The sequence below is a fragment of the Panthera pardus genome, unplaced genomic scaffold (assembly GCF_024362965.1).
Source record: "Panthera pardus isolate Hobbes unplaced genomic scaffold, ASM2436296v1 HiC_scaffold_1, whole genome shotgun sequence".
In the NCBI taxonomy this organism is placed as follows: Eukaryota; Metazoa; Chordata; class Mammalia; order Carnivora; family Felidae; genus Panthera; species Panthera pardus.
In genome coordinates, this window is record NW_026526654.1 from 56,625,596 (window position 1) to 56,638,654 (window position 13,059).

The following is a 13,059-nucleotide window of genomic DNA, read 5'->3' on the forward strand; positions in this document are numbered from 1 at the left end:
AATGCTAGCTCACATTATCCTTGCTGTCAAATGGTCACATGGAAGGAAATGTTTGACCACAAAGAAGTAGATTAATAGTTAGCATGTACAAGGAGACTTATTTTTCCTGATACAAGAAAAACTTTTAAAAATGTCAAATGCCCTACACTCCAACAACTGTCTTATGAAAATAATATGAATGTACAGGAAGGGAGAGACACAGCTTTGTATCACAGTGTATTTGAAAATTAGACAAAGATTTCAGTTGACAGAAAATTTAATGTGATTCAAAAAATGATATGACTACTAGAAAAGTAATCTGAATTATGACTTAAAGAGAATATATCTACAAAGAGCAATGGTAGTTCAATTTACACCATGCTTGTTAAACTGTCCCTAGAGTTTGCAATCAATTCTCATTATTTAAATGAGAAGAGAAAAAAACACAAGGATGGTGGCAATTATAAAAAACAATGAAATGAAGAATGGTAAAACAGAACTGAGGAAGTTCAGTGCGGACAGAGGAAGACTACAGGTGGATATTATAGCTGTTTTCAAACACTATTATGTGTTATATAGCCTTAGAGGATTGGGTTTCACTTCTGGCTTATTGATTTTTAAGCAATGTGAACCTGAAGAGATATCCAACATCTTTAAATATCTGTATTCTCATTTGTAAAGGGGAAAAATAATAACTCTCTCTAGAGTTGTTGGGGAGATGAAATTAGATCATTTTATTTAAAGTTGTTAGTTTGGTGACTGACATTGAAGGGATGGAGAAAGGATAGAAATTATTTTTAACAAGAAGTTTAAGCTTTCTCCCCCTTGAACTATAAAGTTACAATCAAAAGAGAGATACCAGTTTAACACAGGTAGTATTTTCCAACTGCTACAGATGATGGAAGGTCTGAGTTTCCTGTTTGGGGATGTTAAATCTCATATCTTCAAAGAAGTCTTCTTTAAAATATCAGTTACTTGGGGCACCTGGGTGGCTCAGTCAGTTGAACATCCGACGTGGCTCAGGTCATGATCTCACGGTTTGTGGGTTTGAGCCCTGTGTCGGGCTCTGTGCTGACAGCTCAGAGCATGAAGTCTGCTTTGGATTCTGTGTCTCCCTCTCTATCTGCCCCTCCCCCACTCATGCTCTGTCTCTCTCTTTCTCTCTCTGTCAAAAATAAATAAACATTAAAATATCAGTTACTTGTACTTATCCTTTATAGCATATTAATTTAGTTATAATTTTATATTTATGAAGTATCTCTCTGCTGTTTAAGTATAATATACCATGACGGAAAGGACCATTCCTATTTTATTTTGCTATCATATTTCCAGAATCTAATACTTGAATGTTTAAAACAGGCTTACGTACTGTTTCTTCAGGTAATGAGCAAAGGGTGTGTGAAGAAATTAGTCATATTCAAATAATATATTTGAATTAATGAGTGAAGGTCAGTGTCAAAGCTATTGTACAGAGGATTTAAAACTTTGGGAGTGGTTAGGCAAATGACTTACTCAATTCTTTCTAACACTAAGATTCATTTAATCTTGAATGAGTTCCTTTTCTTAGAAATTTCCAATAGGAATTGTTCTATATCCATCAGAAATCATGTAGAAAAAAATCCTTCACTACTTAAAAGATTGGATTAAGTGCTCTTTAAGCTCCTTTCCAATGCCAAGATCCTGTGAATTATTATTTCATGATTACATTTAGCCATGAATTGAAAAAAGGCTATATGCAAAATGCAAGAATAGCTACTTTAAAAGAGTACACATGTTCTCAGGTTTAAATTAGGATCTAAAATTAGTGACCTGGTTATTTTTAGTTCTTACATGCAGTAATTATTGGAACAGCCTTTGCTTTATCCAGAACGACTTATAAGTAAGTAAGTCATCTAAGTAAGTTACCATTTCACAGATGATAAATTAAATCTACTAGAAATTTCACATTATGTCAGAAGTGAGAGTTAGCTGAAACTGCTTCCATTCCCACTTGTGGTTACTTCATCTATTTTCTCTTATCTAGAGAGTGGGTAATATTGCAGGGCAAGCTTAGTATAGCTGTTGATTCAAACTCCTTGAGCCACACTACAATTCTATAATAATCCCATAAGTAGATGACATTTGTTCCCAATACCTTCAATCTCTACCTCCAATCCCCCACCGCCATGCCTCAGAACACTGATATTTCTAAATAATTGATTTCATGCTATCCAGAAAGATCACACATGCTGATTCATTAACTCCAGTGTACCTCTAGGTTCATATCTGTGTTGTTAGTGAGGGAAGAAGGAGGCAATACATGCAAATTAGTTGTAAGGAAACAATTTGGCTGCCACAGAACCAATTGCATGTATGATTACAGAGCTATCCTGGGAAATCCAAGGTCAGAAAAATATCTCACATTCATAAGTTAGATTGTGCAGTTTCTCAGACTTGACACTTTGACATTTATTTTGTGTGTGAATGTCCTGTGCATTGTAGGGAATTCAGCAGTATCCAGGCTTCTGCCCACTAGAAACCAATCGCACCCTCTCCTCAGTTATGACAACCAAAAATATCTCTAGTTGGTATCAAATGTCACTCCAGTTGAGAAACGCTTATTTGAAGTGATGGGAGAAATTCCCTGGGACTAGGGTAGTTTTCCAATATTAAAGCCATAAGAGCATTAAGCAGGGTCTCAGAGATAGGCAGGGAATGTGTCCCAAGTTTAGTTTCCTACCTTGGGGCCAAGTGGTTGAGGATAATTCCATTTAATATCTGGAGAGTATCAGATCTATGGTCTCATATCCAAAAAGTTAATTCTAGGCAAATTTGATGAGATTTGATCATGATTTTCTCTTCTGATACTATCTTCCCCACCAAAGGCAAAATAAGCCTGTTTGTATTTAAATATTGTATACTTTTCGGTTTTAAGTAAAAGAAAATGTATGAAAATTTTAATACAATGATTTTCCCATGCCAACAGGAATATATGAAAGGTAATAGAATACAATACTCCAGTTTCTTTCTGACTAGAATTCTCTAGAGTGTGTTTTGTGTGTGTCTATGCCTGTGTGTATTTCACATACTTTTGAAAATAACAGTGATGCCTCTTACCTTCAAGATTTTTATTTGCAGTGTATTACAACTAGGTATTTGCTCCTGGGTTTCTCTCATGAGGCAGTAAGTGGATTGGGGGGAAGCATTAGCTAATATATGTAATGCATAGCACCTGTATTTGCTTATGTCTGATAACAAAAGGAACTTTCCTAAAGGTAGTTGGTAAATGTCCCGTATCGGAAAAGCTCCACCATAAGCATTTTGCAATTTAATTCCACATGCTACTCTATTCCATATGTGCTTTATTACTCTCTCAAGGAGTTCAATACCAGACATGAATTCTCTGCAAAAGGCTAACCAGTAAGGAAAATAAAACTGACAAACAAAGGCACTGAAGCATTAAACAATCAGAAGAGTTTAGAGTCTTCTTTTTTTTTAATGCTATTTGTAAACGACTTCAGATTTTTTTCCATATCCAGCTTCCACTGGGGTTTGTGTCTTTCTTATACAGTCATTGTCACAAAATTCCGGCTTCTAGTATTCTTTTATACATCCAAGATGACCTTGACTAATACAAAAGAAAAAGAAGAAGAAGAAGAAGAAGAAGAAGAAGAAGAAGAAGAAGAAGAAGAAGAAGAAAAGAAAGAAAGAAAAATGTCCTTTAGATTTTTGTTATAGTTACTACTAGGGAGAAAAAAATCACCAGAGATAGAATTAGACCATCATCAGTGTAGATTATATATTTTGTAGGTGACTTGGTACATAAAATATGTGATTCATATTTTATAATTCACTGCTTCACAATAAATTTCTTTTATTGCTATAAAAAGGAGACATATTTAAATCATATTTTCCTCTGATCTCTTTACCCATTTGGCCACTCAGAAAGAGAATCGGAAGGTAAATTGCCACAGCACTTCTGTACGGTGACCTGGAGTGGCATAAGCAATTGACCCTCTTGAATGCAAGAGGCACAGCAGCACATTCTGTGAATTCTTTCTTTCTTGTATTATTGGCTCAGCATTTCTCAGCAAAGTTCAATGAGGTTCATTAGCTTATCTGAAGAGAATGGGACCAGTACTTTTGAGACAGCTTCTCTCTGTGACTTTTCTAATTAAACTCCTTCCATCAGAGGAAGAGCTGCCCTTTTTACTTGACAAACATTTGTTCTAATTTGGCCTTGCTTGATTTTTCAGTGCTTTTACGTCCTTCTCCCCCTCTCTATACCCACTAGCATCTGTTAGTCAGAAGATCGCTCTGGCTGACATTTACTCTGAATGTGCTTGCTTATTAAAATATTTCAATGTTAGACAAGCTTATCAGTTGAAAAATACAATATAGTTTCAGAGCACTTGTGGACCTCATCGTAAAGAAAGTTTTTGCTGCACAGATGCATCTTTATTTTTTATGAGATAGGATTGAAGATACTCAGACATAGGGAGTCTATGGAAAGCAGCCACATATATATTTTGTAGCACAGACTAAAACCTCTCCCTTAATTTGCCCTTAAGTGGAAGAATTATGTGATGCCTAGGTAAGCAGGGAGTCAACTAATGATCAAAAGGGATATAACACAAAGCGGTAGCACTGGCCTCATTGGAATTTGAAACTAAATGGTCAATGATAGTGTCTGTCTCACTTCAGAATGCAACTATGGAGGAAGTTGACAACTTCAGAAACATTTAAATTCCAAGCATTTCTCAGGCTTTGAAAATACTGGCAAAAGCTCCCAGATATATGGCTGATTGGTGACTAATCCTTCAGGAAGACTCTTCTTCATAGACAAAATGATGATATGTAAGGTTTAGTGCTCACTAGGAGCAAGTAAAGAGTCAAGGCTTTGAATGTTCACCCAGGACTTCAGAAAGGCATGCTCTGTCAGTGACAAGCTTTGCTACATTCAGTTTATTCTCCTATTTTCTTTAACACTATCCAGTGCTATTAGCTTGCCAGCCATGTAGTCTGTAAGTAATAGGTTGCAATAGCAGCTGAAATTGACAAGTGCTTAGCCCAGAGCATGGATTGAATGTAATTCATAGGGTTCCCGAGTTAATTTCCAATACCTATTTCATCAAGGCAGACTGATAGATGGCTGCCAGCATCTTTTGGCTTTATCTGTAAATCCCTATGTCTTTTGCTGCCATCATTTGGTTTTTTATACATTCCATCCCTTGCATTTGCTTGTCTCCATTTCCATAACTTCAAATGGAGCTTCTCTCTAGGCACATCAGTCATTTAGGTTAGAGCCCCTTGCAGCTAAATGCAAGACCTTCAAATGTTATTGAAGTGTATTTTTCCATGTGGCCCTGTTTAAAGTGATGTTTCTTTAGGGACTGCAGGGTGAAATATGAAGTTATCTGGGAGAGTAAATCTGAGATGTTGGACAGATGGTGAAGCGTCAGTGCATCCACAGAAATGCATTTCATTTTTATACAGGGGACGCTCTCAATCAATTTTGGCTTGAGAAAACAGTTGCTTGTATTGCATCAGTGGCTTTTTTTTTTTTTTTCTTTAACAGATCAATAGCGAAGCCTACAATTCCCCCAATAGATTATAAATAAATTCATTAATTAAATAAATGTGGAAAAAATATAAATTTCACAATGAAAAAATTTCTTCAAGATTAAGAGTTTATTGCAAATGGAACAAAGGTTACCACTAAAAGATCAAATAGAATGACTGTTGGCAGAACATAAAACTCTTACTCTGTAAGATGCGAAATTTCGTTTCTCACCTAAAATGTGCTTTGGGAACAGCATCTCTTTATAAACGTCTTATTTAAACTTTGCAAAATGCTTTTTTTTTTTTTCATCGAAGGTCCAAATTTCCATTGACATAACACACATTTAACAACTTTCCATATATTTTTAATGTTTATTTATTATTGAGAGACAGAGAGACACAGAACATGAACGGGGGAGGGGCCAAGAGATGGAGAGACACAGAATCCGAAGCAGGCTCCAGGCTCCGAGCTGTCAGCACAGAGCCCGACGTGGGGCTCAAACTCACAAACCCCGAGATCATGACCTGAGCCGAAGTCGGGTGCTCAACTGACTGAGCCACCCAGGCGCCCCATAACTTTCTAAATCATCCATCTCAATCCTCCTCTGTGTTTTTAGTCCTACACCAGCTGCCACTGCCCTCAGATCACTGTGGCTGTATCTAGCATTTGGAAAAGAACATTTGGAACATTGTAGATTTTATCTAGTATGAAACCACAATTTGAAAAGTTTCAAATGAGAATCCGACAAAATTTTGGTGTATATTGTCCATTTATGGGAGATACTGCAGACAACGTCTTCTATACTATAATCATGATTTACCATTTAACAAGGGCTGAGTAGATTATGCTTAAACTGATTTCCTCGGTCAATATAAAGTCTAATCAGACTTGGAAAAACATACCAAGAGAAGTAAACTAAATCATCTGAATTCCTCAAAGGTGTACTTGTATCCTCAAAATTACGGACTTTCCAGAATTATATGGAGATTGTCCCAAAGTGCTATTTCTTTATTCAAAGAATGACTGACTCTGGTTGCTCAGCACTGCTGGAATTCCAGTGGAATATGTCTACAAGGTGAAACATTGTTTGAGTGATAGTACTGAGTATTAAGAGGAGATAGCTTAATGACATAAGTGCTAGAACAGAGATTGGTTGTTGTTTTTTGTTGTTGTTGTTTTGTTTTGTTTTTTTTTTGTTTTGTTTTGTTTTTTGTAGAACACCAGATTGTAAACATTTTCAGTTCTGTGGGTTGAATGGTCTCTGCTGTAGCCACACAAGTCTGTTATTGACGTGCAAAAGTAGCCATAAACAAAAATAAACAATTGGGCATCATGCCTTTCTAATAAAACTTTATAAAAACAAGTAGAGGAATGGTTGCTATGATCTGAATGTTTGTGTTCCCCTACATTTATATGTTGAAATTCTAATGCCCAATGTGATGGCATTAGAAGGTCGGGCCTTTGGGAGATGCTTAGGTCACGGGGATGGAAACTTCATGTTGGGATCTGTGTTCTTATGAAGGAAAGCCCGCAGAGATCCTTAGCCCCATGAGGACACAGCATGAAGTAGGCAGTTTGCAGTCTGGGAGAGGTCTTCACCAGAACACGGCCATGCTGGTGCCATGATCTTAGAGCTCCCCGGCCTCCAGAACTGTGAGGAACAAATTTCTGTTGTTTATAGAACACTCAACCTGAAACATCTTTTGGTAGTATTTTATGGCAGCGACCGAAACAGATTAAGATCATGGATTTGCTACCCATCACTCCCAACCCCTGCTCCAGAACATAGTTTTAGTATCACATAGACTTGGATTTGAATCCTAATTCTCCCATTTACGAATTGTGTAACTCAGAAGGAGTTACTTAACCCTTCAGCCTGTCAGTTTCTTCCTCTGTAATGTGAGGAAAAGAATAGCACACAGTGCATAAAGCTAAATGAGATTGTATTTAAAGGTCCGTAGTATGTTTTTAGTGCTTTATAAATGCATGTTATCAATGCTAGAATACAGTAGTGGCCATCTACTTCCGGTTTCAGAAAAGAAGGAATGGTTCAGAAGGACATGCAGAGGGAATCACTTGGATTTGCCAAAGGATGTTTCTGAGAGACCAGAGAAAAGGTCTTCACAAAATTCAGCATCCCAATTTAATGTTTTTAGAATTCATTACTGAGACAAGAGTGGGACTCAAAATTGACATGGAAAGAATACAGTAAAATTTTACTCATTCAGAGTAATTGAGGTGGAACCCCTTCTGGATCATTGAAAAGTTTGAATTATATGACGCTTTTTATAGAAAGCAGTTTTGTTGTTTTCAAGTACATACAGTAATTGGCAAAACATCCAAGAAAGTATTGCCAAGTAGACTTCCTGCTGGCATGTTTAAGTGAAAAACTGAGACTCATTTAAAATTAGCATAGTATTATGTATGTGTATGAAAATGGCCCAAATAAAATTCTTGAAAACAGTTGGTTTTTAAGGTAGGTTAGACATTTTCCTTATTATATGAAAAAATAAAAAATAAATAAAAAATAAACAAAGCCTGGCAGTTTTTAGTCATTGTGCTTCCGCAATAGGATTCTTTTCTCTACATCTGCACATTTAACTTTCTTTGACTTAAATTAATGGTTAGACTGTGTCCTTGGAATCCCAGCATTTCTCTGACCCTCTTGTCTCCTTGGCACTTGGAATTCCCTCAAGTAATTCAAAATGGACCGGCATACCAAATCATTTTGAATGAAGAACTAATTCATTCTGTAGTCTGAGTGTTCATAATAAAAATCACATGCACATAGGGTACTATGTTAGGGATTTAACTGATTGTATATTTAAAATATTACACGAACCCTTGTAGATTGCCATTCTTGCCACTGTTCGTTCCATTTTTGTCATCCCTTTCTATTGGCATTCAATTTTAGAGTAATTATTCTGGGTAAAACATCCCCTTCTTATGGCCCATATCAGATGTTAGAGTCTTTCCTTTAAGAGTTGTGAAGAAATGGAGTCTTCTGTTCTTTCAACATATATTGGTTTAGTGAGTAGAAGTTTGCTGAGTCGCTCTTATGCCACTATTTGGCGAGGTACTGAGAATACAAGAATGATTATGCCATTTTATTTTCAGTGGGGTTTTTCCTTGGAGACACAGCTGTGTCTTTGTGAGTCTTGGGGACCCCTCTGTGGCCCCTATAATTTGAAACCCAGAATAGTCTTTTTAATAGCCTCTGTTCAGTAGCCTCTATCTTAGTTGTCTCAAATTTGCTCACTGCAAATACTGGAAATGAAACTCTAGTATAACAAGTTCTTGTGTAAGGATGAAACTGTCCCTCCAGTAGCACTTACAACAGCAAATAAAGCAGATACTTTTGAACTTTGACTCTATAATATATGACTGTTAATTTTCTTCCTTATTGAACTTCCTTCTCAATTCACTCATCTTGGCGTCATAGCTACTTGTTTCTTCTTTGTATTTGTATTTAAACAGATTCCTGGGGCATGCAGGTGGCTCAGTTGGTTAAGAATCCAGCTCTTGATTTCAGATCAGGTCACGATCTCATGGTTCTTGAGTTCAAGCCACACGTCAGGCTCTGCACTGACAGTTTGGAGCCTGCTTAGGATTCTCTCTCCCTGTCTCTTTGCCCCTGCCTTTCTCTCTTTAAATAAATAAACTTAAAAAAAAATAAAAATTCTAATTGTAATTTTTAAATTTAATTCTAGACTGTACTGTCATGCATTTAATTTCTCTTTTATGGTGGCCATATTTTGCTTAATGCTTGCCTGCTTAAGTAAGCAGTTTTTTTTTTTGACCCAGCTTTGAGATGCTAACCCTGTATTTCATGGTAATGAATTGCTATATCAACTTCATAAGGAGGCTCATTACTCGAATACATATTCATAGATTAATACAGCTGTTGGTCTAGAAGTTGCCTTTCAGATAGTTGTTTTAGAGAAAAATGTGTTCAGTTAGGATTCCAGGTTGTGATGAATATGAATATGAACTCAAAGTGGCTTAACCAAGAAAGAGGAAATTTGTTAATTCACATGAATAAAAGTAGTCCAGGTGATACAGCGGCACTTTATATAGTGGCAAACATAAGGTACAAATGCCTTCAATGGTCCAATGATGTATTCAGGACAATAGTTCTGTCTGTCTACTTGGCATGGTTTTCTCCCCATATTGGGTTCATTTTAATGCTGCACACTGTGATGAGATGGATTCAGCAGGTCCCAGTTTGTCCCCTCTTATTCTAAGTGTAGAGGAAGAGAACAATCACCTCTGCAAGATACTCTAACAAAAACCCTGGGATTACCGATAAATGGGCCTCATGTGGCCATTTTTAAACTAATCTCTGTGGCCGGAGTAAAGGAATGCACTGACTGACCTAAGCCTAGGCTTAGAACACACAAACTGAAAGCTGGAGATAGTGTTGCCAAAAGGAAATTGTGGGCTCTTAATAGGAAAAGGGTGTGTGAATGGATGCTGACCGTTGAACAGTAAATATCCGTTATTCCATCCATTCAAGAAAATTAGATTTGGAAGTTGTTTTGTGTCCTAGTCACCAAACATAATGGCCAAATAACTTTAGTAAATCACCTAACCTCTCTAAAGGTTTTGTCCCTATTTGAAATGAATGAAAGACATTTGCATGATACATTGTTTTAGGTAATAAATATAATAATATACATGAAAAAACTATGTGCTGTACATATGAAGTTGTTGTTAGTAGTGGTAATGGTGGTAATATTTTTGCCAAAATGATTGAAATAATTAGTTTTCAGAAGTTGAGACAGGACCCAAGGAGCAACATTTCACTGGAACAACAGTTAAGAGGCAGGGCAATACTTGGATGTTCAACGTTTAAACTGATGGAAGGGTTAGGTCTGAGAGTATACTTTTAGTTTGAACAACATTGACACTTAGAATATGGATAAAGTTGTGAGGTCAAGTGAGAATAAAACTGATAAAGAAGGACAAGACAAGGTCATTTGTTACAACTTTTGGTACTTATTTTCACAAGAACATAAATAAAATTGTAAGAGAACGTATTATAGTAGGCAGACTTCCTAATTTATCTTTTACGACAGAATTCAAATGTTTGCTCCTCTCCACAGCTTTCTGCCACATCTGTAGATAGAACTTATTCTTTGCTCTGTTTTCATATCTAGCTGTCTGCCTGTCATCTATCTATCTATCTATCTATCTATCTATCTATCATCTGTCTACATATCTATCATCTATCTAAGATTAGTCAATTTAGGTTGCCTTAATAGGATACCACATTTTGGGTGACTTAAACAATAGAAATCCATTTTTTTCTCAGTTCTGGAGGCTAGAAGTCCAAGATTAGATACTATCAATTTTAGTTTCTGGCTAAGTCTCTCTTCCTGGCTTGCAAATAGCCACCTTATCTCTGTGTCCTCACATGCCTTTCATCACTCTGTGTATGAGGAAAGAAAGAGAGACCTTGGTGTCTCTTCTATAAGTGCACCAGCCCTATCAGATTAGAGCTCACACTGATGACTTCATTTAACCTCAGTTGCCTATTTAAATATTCCTTCTCCATATGAAGTCGCATTTAGGCCTCAACATACAAATTTTGCACACAGGTGGGTGGGCCCAGTTCAGTACATGCCACCGTTATCTCTTTTCTCATTATAATACTTAAAAGTACATTTTAATTGATTACATTTTCTTCTATTCACTTTCCTTAAGGGCACTGACCTTGTCTAATTCTCTTTATTTTTTTAACTTCTATTTCCTTTTGGTTGTGGTGCTCAATAATAAAAAAAAAATTATTAGTTTCTTGATTTAAATTGATAACAGGTAAGAAGCTAACAACAGGAGTTGTTTTACTTTTGCCTTCTTGTGAAAGAACCAGTATTGGCCTCACTGCCACATCTGACCACTGTTCCCTGTTATAAGTTTCCTTCAATATCTTTTTCAATAAATTTGATGGATTATAATATTCCCCCTGGGAAATCACAAACTTACTTCTGTTAAAGTTTGAAAAATATTTTAAAATATGACCTGTAATTTAGTCTCTTTCTGGCATCATTCTTCACATTTTGTGGGAGGTAGAGGGGAGTGTGGTTGTAAATAAATGTATGCAATAAATGTATTTAATAAAACTTCTCTTTTCAAAGATCACACACACACACACAGACACACACACACACACACACACACACACACACACTTCAACCTGTCTAGAATTATTCAAACAGGAATTCCAATTTAAAAGCCTCAGATTTAAATAAATGCAGTTTTGAACCATCAAAGTAGTAAACACATTCTCATAATCTTTTAAGCAATTGGTAATTTGGAATTTATGCACTCATCAAGTATGCTACTAATTGCTTTTCACATTGTGGATAGCTTTTTTTGTTTGGTAGTGAATTTAGAGACCCTTTCTCCCCAGTGCTCAAAATTTTTTTAATTTCTTGCAAGGAAGAAATGAAATCATTTAAAAACATATACTAATATTTGGTTTGTAACCTTGAGTTAAGTCACTGGATATTCTAACCCTCTAGACTTCTCATTTTGAAAAATGTTATGATGGTTCTTGTAACCAGCTTTTAAATATACATAACAGCAATAATCTGGAGGTTAATTACATTAAAAATCCACAAATTATTTAGCATTTCTTGGGGTTGGAGGCCATATAAATATAGCCGTCATTCTTTTCCTAGGACTTGACCAAATTTCTCTTAAAAGCAAAAGGTTTTCATCTTGTTTTCCTGAAACATGACCTATGTTACCAGTCATGATGCTTTATAGCATTGATGCAGCTGCCTACTGAACCATTTAAAGCACCTTTCGATCTGGAAACTTTGATTACATTTTATGATCACTCTCCTAAGGTCAAGGAATTTGATTTGCATCCATCAGGCAAGTAGAAAGAGGGAAGGTTTTCTGAGGCATTAGCACCAGCTTATTTTAAAGCGAGTCCTTCTCAACATTTTCTTCATACACATTCAGCTTTTCATAGACACCTTGAATGTAGATACTTTGTGCTTTTGTGCTAATATTTTTAGGACTTAAAAACATAAAATTGTGAGTCTTGTAAAACCTGGAACAAATGTGGAATTTCAATCTACTAGTTGAGTTTAAGTCCTGGAGACCCATTGCCATTTTGAAAGGTTCCGGAAAGCAGAAGTACTTATTTGATAAAACCAAGTAACCACACATCAGACAATCATTTTGTAAAGGGCATGAAGCTTGGTGGAGCCAACGTAATTTAGCCTGCAGATGCTGCACTAACTTCCTCCTGGGATTTGGAGAATCAGCTCTGGAGCTGCCATTTCAGAAGCTGTCTACTAACCCACATGTGGGAAAACTTAAAACAAAGAAGTCTTGGAAACATTTAACCCTAATGCTCTTCACTAACTTTATTAGATTTGAATAGAGAAATATTTGTTATCTGAGGACTACCACAGATATAATACAATTTGGAGTTCTGTGGAAGCCAGAGGGTATTAATCCCCACTTGCAACCGGACACATAAACCTACAAACAATAGGGACTAGGCAGCTACTTTATGCCCT